A 9,591-nucleotide genomic window follows, 5' to 3' on the forward strand; every position below is an offset into this window, starting at 1 on the left:
TATTATTGCTTGGTGGCCAACTATAGTCCGGCCCTCCAACGGTCTGAAGGATCGTGAACTGGCCCCGTTTTAAAAGTTTGGGGACCCCTGCCCTAGACTCTTTATATCATACAGGCCAGCCTCATTCTATGATGGAGAAATACACAAAGTACACTCAAACAATGTCCATCAAGCCTCTGTTATCAAACCGCCAAAGGAGACTTCACCACACTTAGAGACAGGATATTCCGTCAAAAAGCCCTTACTGCCAGGATATTTTTCTTAATGGTTAGTGGAATTTCTTTTCCTATAGTTTGAACCCATTGCTCTGTGTTTGAATTTCTGGAGCAGCAGGAAATAAGCTTGCCCCTTCCTCAATAGGGCTTCATTTCAAATATTTAAACATTTATGTTGTGACTTTTTAACCTTGTCATATCCAGGCTCAATATACCAACTCTCTAAGCTACCCCTCATAGAGTTTGGCTTCTAAAACATTTACCACTTTCATTGCAGTCCTCTGGACACCTTCCAGCTTGTCAATATCCTTCTTAATACAAAGTATTCCCATTCAAGTTTGACCAAAGCAAATGAAAGTGGTACTATGACTTCCCTTGATCTAGACACTTTACTCCCATTGATTCAGCCTAAAATCACATTGGCTTTTTAATCTGCCACATCACACTGTTGACATTTGTTCTGTTTGTAGTTTACTAAGATTTCTAGGTCCTCAGATATGTTTGGAGCTCTATAGTAGATGCCCACATTGACATTCCTGGTATTTCATGCCTGCTTAATTTTTATCCAGTGTGTGTCTCTTCAATACAAAATGCAAAACTACTAGTCCCATTTTTATTTTTTTTTGGAAAATCTAAATTTTTCCACATGGGAAAATAAATCACTCCTGACCTCTAGTGAGGGACTCTTCAGATGTCTGTGAGTTATTGTCACATCAGGCAGTGCAGCTGGATAACCACATCTCTTTCAAGTAATAAAGCCTATTAACATTTTAATTGAGAATCCCAATGGGAACATGAAGGACAGCCAGAATATGTGAACCTCCTAGGAAGATCTAGTCTAAGCAGTCTGCCAATTAATTGGTTGGGAAATTAGATAAGAAGGGGAAGGAGGTCAAATGTGTTGTTTTTCTTCCATCAACTGTCAAACCCTCTCCTGAAATTTTGTGAAATGAGTGTTTCACACAAATGGACAACTTTGTGAACAGGTTGGGTGAAACAACACATTGTCAAAGGAAATGGATGGACTGGGCTTCTCTATATAACACCCAACCCCTAGACACCCTGAATGGACTGCTAGCTGTCCTCATGGCACACAGTGATTTTTTGTGAGTTGGGGGATACACCAGGGTTTGTTGGACACTCCAGAGAGTTCCATGACTTAGGAGCAATCTAGGCATTCAGATAAGATCTGATTTGACCCAATTCACTGTCCATACTGGAAACACACAGACTATCATCCTTTCCCTATGCTCATCAGAACAAAAAGAGAGATGGATGGTGCTCCTGCTACCATTGCCACTGCTCCTAGACATCCATAGAGCTGCATTCAAGCTCTTGACTATAACAAGCATCTCTGCTGATGTCAAAATGGGATGCCAATGGGACCATGAAGAAGGCAAGATTGCCGTCTCCTTCTTGTGGTTGCAATGCCATCCTATCCTGACAAGTCCAGTCATGTTCGACTCTGAGGATTGGTGCTCATCTCCATTTCTAAGTAGAAGAGCCGGCGTTGTCCATAGACACCTCCAAGGTCATGTGGCCGGCGTGACTGCATGGAGCGCCATTACCTTCCTGCAGAAGCTGTACCTATTGATCTACTCACATTTGCATGCTTTAGAACGGCTAGGTTGGCAGAAACTGGAGCTAACAGCGATGCTCACTCTGGTCCCCGGATTTAAATCTGTGATCTTTCAGTCTGCAAGTTCAGCAGCTCCGTGTTTTAACACACTGTGCCATCAGGGGCTCCTTATGTATAGATATATAGATATACAGATATATAGATGAGACCAAATGTGAAATTTAAATGATAATTGCAACTGTTTCCTATCAGTTGATTAAAATGATCCAGTGTCATATAATGGCTTGCCAATATCAAAATCTTCATAACATAGAAAATCCTGTTTATTTATAATGTTGTCATTGCATTGGCAGAGTGGGGGAAGGGAAGGAAGGAAGATGGATAGGTGGATTGGGATATTTTAAGCAGAAAATCTATGTATTACTAACCACACAAAAAAAGAAGGAAAAACGCTGCAGATTTTTCTGACCTCAGCAGCAAATATTCTGCACTAATACAATTTTCTCAACTTTCTGACAAGTTGATCAGAAATGCTGTCTTTGTGAAAAGAATATAGAAAGGTCTACAAGGCTCAAAGAGCATCTGCAGTGCCACATCCTAATCAGATTAATCCTCTTGCCAAAAGGCAGCTACGTTGGTGAGTATGACCCGCAGCTTATCCTACCTCACAGTGATGACTTTGCTGGGTTTCAGGGTATGTCTGACTTTCATCAGTGCAGGTGAGAGGAAAATGATATCAGACCTGTGCATTTCAAGGATATTGTAGAGACACAACCTTCTGTCTCTCGATAACTACCAGTTCTTTGCTGACCTCTGTGATACATCATAGTTTCAAATACAGGGGAGAGCTGTGTTCTGTACCTGCAAGTTAAAATAGATGAATGTGTGGTAGATTGCAAAGTGATCACAAAGTGACTGTTTAAGTGCTGAAAAATATTGCTCACCTGAAATACAGAGCTGCAGCAATTCAGAACAAAACAATTCAGAGTTGTATTAAAAAACAAAGCAAATAGGGTTTTTCTGCAGAACTCTGAACATTGTACGAAATCTTTCCGATAAAGTATTAAAAGCCTGATTGAAACATCCACTAGTGGATGTGATATACCATCTCCTGATCCTGACAACCTCACCTCATTTTGTTCACTTGTGATAGTAACTTATTTAGAAATACCCAAATTGAACATTTTATGGTATATCTGTCTGTTTCTCTACAACTGCTATCCTAGGAGGGAGGGTATTTTGATATGAAGCCAGAATTTTCTCCAGTGATAATTTCGAAAATTTCATACATTCCCACTATCCATGCAAAAAAGCCAGACCAAGAAATGTGAAGGGAAGTATTTCTGAAACTGAAAATCAGCATTTGCAAGACTGGTGAATGTTTTTGCTAACAGTTTCATGTAAATATCTAGACATCCACTAGTAGCATTCCGAAATCTTTTACTGTTGCAAAATATTTTGCAGCCCCAACATTCAGTTAATTACAATTTGGAGTCATGGCCCACACTTTAAGAAACTTTGGTCTGAATGGCTAAAGTTTACTTTGTGTTACAGCCTTATAAGATGAAGTATAGGTGGCACTTAACATTACAACAAATGTCAAATTATATATCACATGTGGTGGATGTGTGAAAAAGCAAGAAAATTCTAAACTGAATACATTGCTTAATGGATGCCACTTTGAAACTTAAAGTACAGTTGAAATCAAAATTCTTCTGCTGGGACTAATGGGTGATCAGTATGATAGAAAACATAGAAGAATTATATAGTATATGATTATAGCTGCCAGGCTACTTTATGCGCAAAGATAGAAAGACATAATTATCATGTAACAAGAAGATTGTTTGCAAAAAATGTATGGTTTACATACATTTTTTTGTGTATGGTTTACATACATTTTTTTGTGATAAAGTGATAAACTGATGATGCTGGTCAGACTGACCAAACTAACTATGAGCAAGATTGGAACCATTAATTTCATTTTTAAGTCACCAATGGGGGAGATAATCAGTATTTGTGTTTGAAGAATAGCAGAATGCTTATGGTGAGTAGAAAAAAATGAGGAATTATAAGGGTTAAATGATACCATCAGCTAGAAAGTGAACCCTGTTTCTCGTTCTTTTTTCTTCTTTTTTGTATTTATTTTTTAGTATGTTGATAGGAATTTGTTGTTGTAATAGTAGTAGTTTTCTTATGTAGTTTGTTGTTGCATTTATTCTTTTGTGGAGTTTAATATTATAAACATTGTTTTTCCTTTAATAAAGCTTTTTTAACAAAAGGAATTTCAAAGAAAATATTCAATTGCATGGGCACGGAACCTCTACATCAATGTGGCATATTCATGTATTCCACTCTGGAATATAGTTGATGAATAGCAAGCTCTAAAAATGGTTTTGAGTTGGGCATGTGAATAATGTTAGCTGTGAAAGCATTTCCTTAGGATCAAAGCCTTCATTACTCAGGTTGCTGTCTTACGTGCCTTAATCCTGCACAGCTACATGGGGAAAATGGGAGGGAAAGGGTAAAGATTGTAAAAAACCCGAATTTGTACTCTTACTATCAAATTGTAAGAAGAAAGAGGTACATCCTAGAACCTTGCATGGAAAACAGGTATTTTTTTAGTCTAAAGAAAAGGAATATGTTGCTGTTGTCAATTGTCATCAACTTATGGTGATCATATTGTCGCGCCCGACAATTGGGGTTCTAAACATGCAACCCCCTTTCTTAGGAAGCTTAACCCTCCGGTAAAGGAGAATACGCAAAAACAAAACTGTCTCTTTAACAAAGAAAAGCTTTATGTAAAAGTTTTTAAACTTAGCAGTCCTTGGATCCTTCAGCAGCTTTCACATGATGACTAGTAAACTGAAAAAGTTCTTATCTTCAGATAACAGTCTTGTTCTCCAGACGTTACAGCAACAATACACCTCCAGCAACTCCAACTTGGACACAACAGCTCCAGCAACTCCAACTCAGCATTCAATGTTTAAACAGACACCAACCAACCTTAGACCTCAAACTCCAACCTCAAGTAACATGATGTACTCAGTCTCTTTTAACAGTACTCCATTTCCAACAGGTGGCTTGATTGCTGCTGGCCATACAGTGTTTGGTCATGATCCTTACAATCACTTACTCAGTTTTACTTAAGAAATGATATAAAACTCTGACACATATGAATGAGAGACTTCCAGAGCGTGTTCTACATTGACTCATTATTCCAGTGTCAAACCAGTCTGCCCCCTAGGCCATTGCAGAGGTAGAAGGGAGTCTTTACTGACAACCTCCAGGATACAGGTCAAGACACCAGAATGATATGGGAAGGGCAAGGGGGAAAAGGAGAAATAGCCCGTCCTTTAACCACTTCTTGCAACCCAACCAATGTCACCCCAGGAAATGAGCAATGGACACTGGCCGTTTTGTGCCTGCTGACCGTTGCTATGATAAAACAGAAAGGGATAGTTAATGCCATCCTGTGTCCTTGGGGCCATCTGAGTCTGAAGAATATGGAATGGCTGTGTAAACAATTGTTTTCCAAGTGTTTATATGGGCCCAAAGTCATGGTTTACACCAGACTATTATTGGAGTTCAAGGCTCTTAATCCAAATCAGCTGTATGCATCATGGAACCACTCCAAAGACTGAAGGAAGTAGCTTTAATCACCAAGTTGCAATAAATCTTGCCAACCAGACAGTTGAGAGTTCGAAGCCTGGGTCAGGGTGAGCTCCTGACCTTTAGCTCAGCTTCTGCCTACCTAGCAATTAGAAAACAAATGTGAGTAGATAAATAGAGACTGCATTAAAGCAGGGAGGTATTTAGGCTTGGTGTTTCGATCAGAAAAAGGAAGAAGTTTACGAAAAAAGAAAGCTATTCAACAGGGAGATGGAGCAACAGCAACACCCAGCGGCCAGAACCGAGCACAACCTCCAAAGATGCCGAAATATGGGAAATTCTATATATACCTCTATCTATTGTCTGTCTTGTCATTGTTATAATCAGCTTTGAATGTTTGCCGTATATGTGTTCTGTGATCCACCCGAGTCCGCTTCAGGGTGAGAAGGGTGGAATCTAAATACTGTAAGTAAATAGAAAAAATGGTTTTGGAATATTTAGTTGCCCTTCTATTTTGAAAATGTAAAATCAATTAATTATTCAGTTCCATTTCCAACCCTGATAAAACACACAGGTCCCTGTCAAAAGGTGATAGCATATGTACGGAGAAAATAAGATAAGGAAATAAGTTTTTATATTAGCGAAGCTGAAGATACATTTTAGCTTATTTTTTTTAACTGTCTTACCTCTTTTAGTACAGGATCTCACCTTTAGCTCTTTCCCATAGTCTAATTATATGAAACCAAACCTTATTACTATATTAATTGAAATATCACAGTTTCTTTAAAAACAAAACAGGAAAACACTCTTTTGATTGGGTTCTTAATTCATAGGTGGGGCTTTTTTTTTTCAACTCTTATCCCCGCCACCCACAAAATATAGGACGGCGCTTGCAATGCAGGCTTTAAACAGCCATCCGCTTTTATTCCTTCTCTCTGAACATGATTAAAAGTGAATGCAAAATCTTTCCAGCAGGCCTGAGAGCCAACCGCCACTTTCTTCCCTGGTGGAGCTCAAACTGGTTTCCAGCAGAGATCTGAGCAGCCAGCTGTTTGAATTGAGAATCAGTTCCTCTCTCAATGGCATTCAGAGGTGAAACTCCTTGCAGGGGTTCAATGACCCAGTAACTTGCTCCTCCGAGCAGCCCACTTTTCAAAGGGAAGTCTCTGATTACACTGATGGCAGTGCAATCAAGGCCGGTTTGATTAGTGCCGAAAGTGGAGGAGAGAATGAACGAAATGGCACCATTCTTTACAAACGAGGAGGGGGGGGGGGGTGCACAGGCAAACACTCCAAGTCTAATTAAATCAAAGACAATCGGGGAGAAAGAAATGCAGAAGGCATGTTGTGTCCCCACGGTTTACTGATTGCCAAAGTGCCCGGCCTCAAAGGGGATATTCAAAGAGCCCACAGAGGAACTAGTACGGCTGCTGGGTGACAGACAGCCCCTGAACTAGAACTGTACATTTCAGGCCCCACGTCCTCTGCATTTGGGTAGCCTTAGGTGGGAATGACCACGAAGGATAAGAAAAATTAACGAAAACTCTGGAAAGTCTTCATCAGTTTTTAATACTACACATTAAGAATTCTCTTGTCTGTTTTGGTCTCTATAATGTTTTTTTTTTCTCAAGCACAAGTTTACGTGTCTACACTGTTTGCATGAAAATTTGTATATTTCAATTTAAACACATACATATTTCTGTAAGCAATTGTCCCTGCCATGTGCATGTGTGTCTGCTCTTTCTGCTGAAAGAAGGATGACAGTCTATTTTCTCTGTAGACCCATTCATAAGTGTGTATCTGTTTGCATACGAGTTTATCCAATCATTGACTAAGAGGGGTCCCCAAATTTTATTTAAAATAATCCACTGACAAAGCAGGAAGGCATAACCAAAGTATCTCTTCCAAGACTACAAGGGTGTAGTCTTTCACTAACTTCTTTCTCAAAGATTGCAACAAACAACATCAGCAATTTTCTTTACAGCACTTTCAAAGGTTATTTGCAATTCAAGACTTATCGTGTGAAGCATTTACACTTTTTCAATAAGAAATATTAATTCCTGGATTGAAAATGTTTTCTGCACAAAACAAAATTTAACTGGTGGTTTGTTCTGCATCAAATGTGCATATAGTTGTTGGATAAAAAAAACCCCAGCATTTTCTGTGTGAAATATATATACATATATTTGCATGACCGCATCTCTCCCTATGAACCTGTCTAGACATTAAGGTCACCTGGGGAGACCTTCCTCTTGATCCCATCTCCCTCACAAGCAAAATTGGTGGAGACGAGGGAGAGGGCCTTCTTCATAGTGGCCCCCCAGCTCTGGAATCTCCCCAAGGAATTAAGACAAGCACTCACCTTGTTAACTTTTAGGAAGGAGTTAAAACCTTGGCTATTTAAGCAAGCCTTTGAGAATGGCTAGACTCTGTTAGAAACCACCAGACAGGAGTTGGAATCATCACGAGACTGTTAATTATAACCCTGGTTAACTTGATAGCAGGTATGGCTGGTTAAATGGTGATATATCCTTAGATTGTTTTGATATAATTGCTTTTAAATTGTTATTTATTAATATTTATGGTATTTTAAATTTCACTAAATGATAATCGGTTGTTATTGTTGTTTATCATGTACTGTGTTAATCATATTTTTGCATTATTAATGGTTTTAAGCCCTCCCGAATCTCTTTGGGGAGAGGGGGCGGGGTATAAATAAAAATGTATATTACTATTACTATTATTATTATTATTATTATTAAGAAATATTAATTCCTGCATAGAAAATTCTTTTTTCTGCACAGAAAATGCTGCTCACTATGAAAAGCAAAATGTGTGAATTTTACTCTGAATTCTTACCCCCTCCCTTAATTCCTGGCAAATGCTGTACGGATGCCTCTCCCCAAAGTTTTCACATCATCTAGGGAATTGTCCAAACTGACTTGTTGAAGTAAAGCAAAGAGCTAATATTTTATGGGAGTGGAAGAAATTTACCCCCACCCACACACCCAATAGCTATATCTGTGATTGTTGCCCATGCCTTACCCAGGTTACAATCATCTCTTTCATATATCTCAACAACTAATTTTGTATTCTGTCCATGTCAGTGACAAACTATGTCAACTGGAAATGCACTTTTGCTATTCTGAAGTATTAGTCCACTCAAGGGCTGATATTTCTTACTCTCCCTACTTTCAAGCCACAGTAAATGTAGTATTCTTTGTATATAGCAAACTCACCAGCCAGCAGAATCCTGTAGTAAGGTGTTTATTTAGGAAGGATACTCTTGAGGCTTTGGTTGCACAAGCATTATATCCCATACCATCAGGAGTTTAAATACATTGCAGGTGTAACAACCAGAGAGTGTGGCTTAAAGGCACAGTATACCACAGTCAATATCTTCTTGTGTAAAAAGGTCAGATGGGGTTAGAAAACTAGTATGACTACTCCCCATCTCAAAGCATACTAGAGCCCAGGGATGTTATGAGCTTTGTCATGTTGTGTACAACCATCTCTCAGTGGCATTGCAGCCCAGTCCTGCGGCTCCGTTGTTTAGTCCAGCTAATGAGAAAACTCTTTGACAATTTCTTCTAAAATACACCACAAGGAAACAGAGGACAGACATCCGAGCTGAGTTAAGCTATTGAAAATAAATAGCTAAATGACTCTGGGTCTAGAGCCCATGACTCTCATAGGCAAAACATCACATAGCATTACTTGTGGGTCATCAGCTTGCTTGGTGGGAATTTAAATTTGGCATCTTTTCCTGGTTGCATTTCCCCTCTCTGTAGCAGCCAGAAAGAGTAGGAGCTAGGGTTTAAACATCTAAAGCGGATTTGCTTTGGCTTTGCTGAGGAAAAGGGGAAATGTCAAATACAAAGCAAAAAGCAGGAAAAATGGATGTTAATGTCTCAGAGCAAAAAGCCATCTAAAACATTGCTGCCTCCTCTTTGATATATACACAACAGTCAAACAGGCGCCTCTACCTTTTTAATGAAACAATTAGTATCAGAGGCATGTTGGCTTTGACAAAATCTGTAATTTATTGTGCATTAAATGAGACCCATTGAGTTCAATGGGACTTACTCCAAAATAAATGTGGTCAGAATTACGGCTTTGATTTGGATGCTTAACTAAGGACAGTTCTACACAGGAACATAATGCAGCTCTGAACTGGTGCGAAACCAC

The 9,591-nt window shown here is 39.1% G+C and overlaps 1 long non-coding RNA gene across 2 annotated transcripts in view; it reads right to left on the reverse strand.

Moving 5' to 3' along the window:
- LOC103279677 (uncharacterized) overlaps nucleotides 1–8,700 on the reverse strand; it is a 61,722-nt gene extending 53,022 nt beyond the window's left edge. The window contains exons 1-2 of one of the 2 annotated variants that reach the window (XR_506920.3): nucleotides 8,643–8,700; nucleotides 2,459–2,655 (exon numbers count right to left, since the gene is read on the reverse strand). This is a non-coding gene — a long non-coding RNA (uncharacterized LOC103279677). The remainder of the gene's footprint in view (nucleotides 1–2,458; nucleotides 2,656–8,642) is intronic. The other variant, XR_506921.3, reaches the window with a different exon arrangement.
- Nucleotides 8,701–9,591: the final 891 nt, after the last annotated feature.

Source organism: Anolis carolinensis, unplaced genomic scaffold (assembly GCF_035594765.1).
Source record: "Anolis carolinensis isolate JA03-04 unplaced genomic scaffold, rAnoCar3.1.pri scaffold_8, whole genome shotgun sequence".
Lineage (NCBI taxonomy): Eukaryota > Metazoa > Chordata > Lepidosauria > Squamata > Dactyloidae > Anolis > Anolis carolinensis.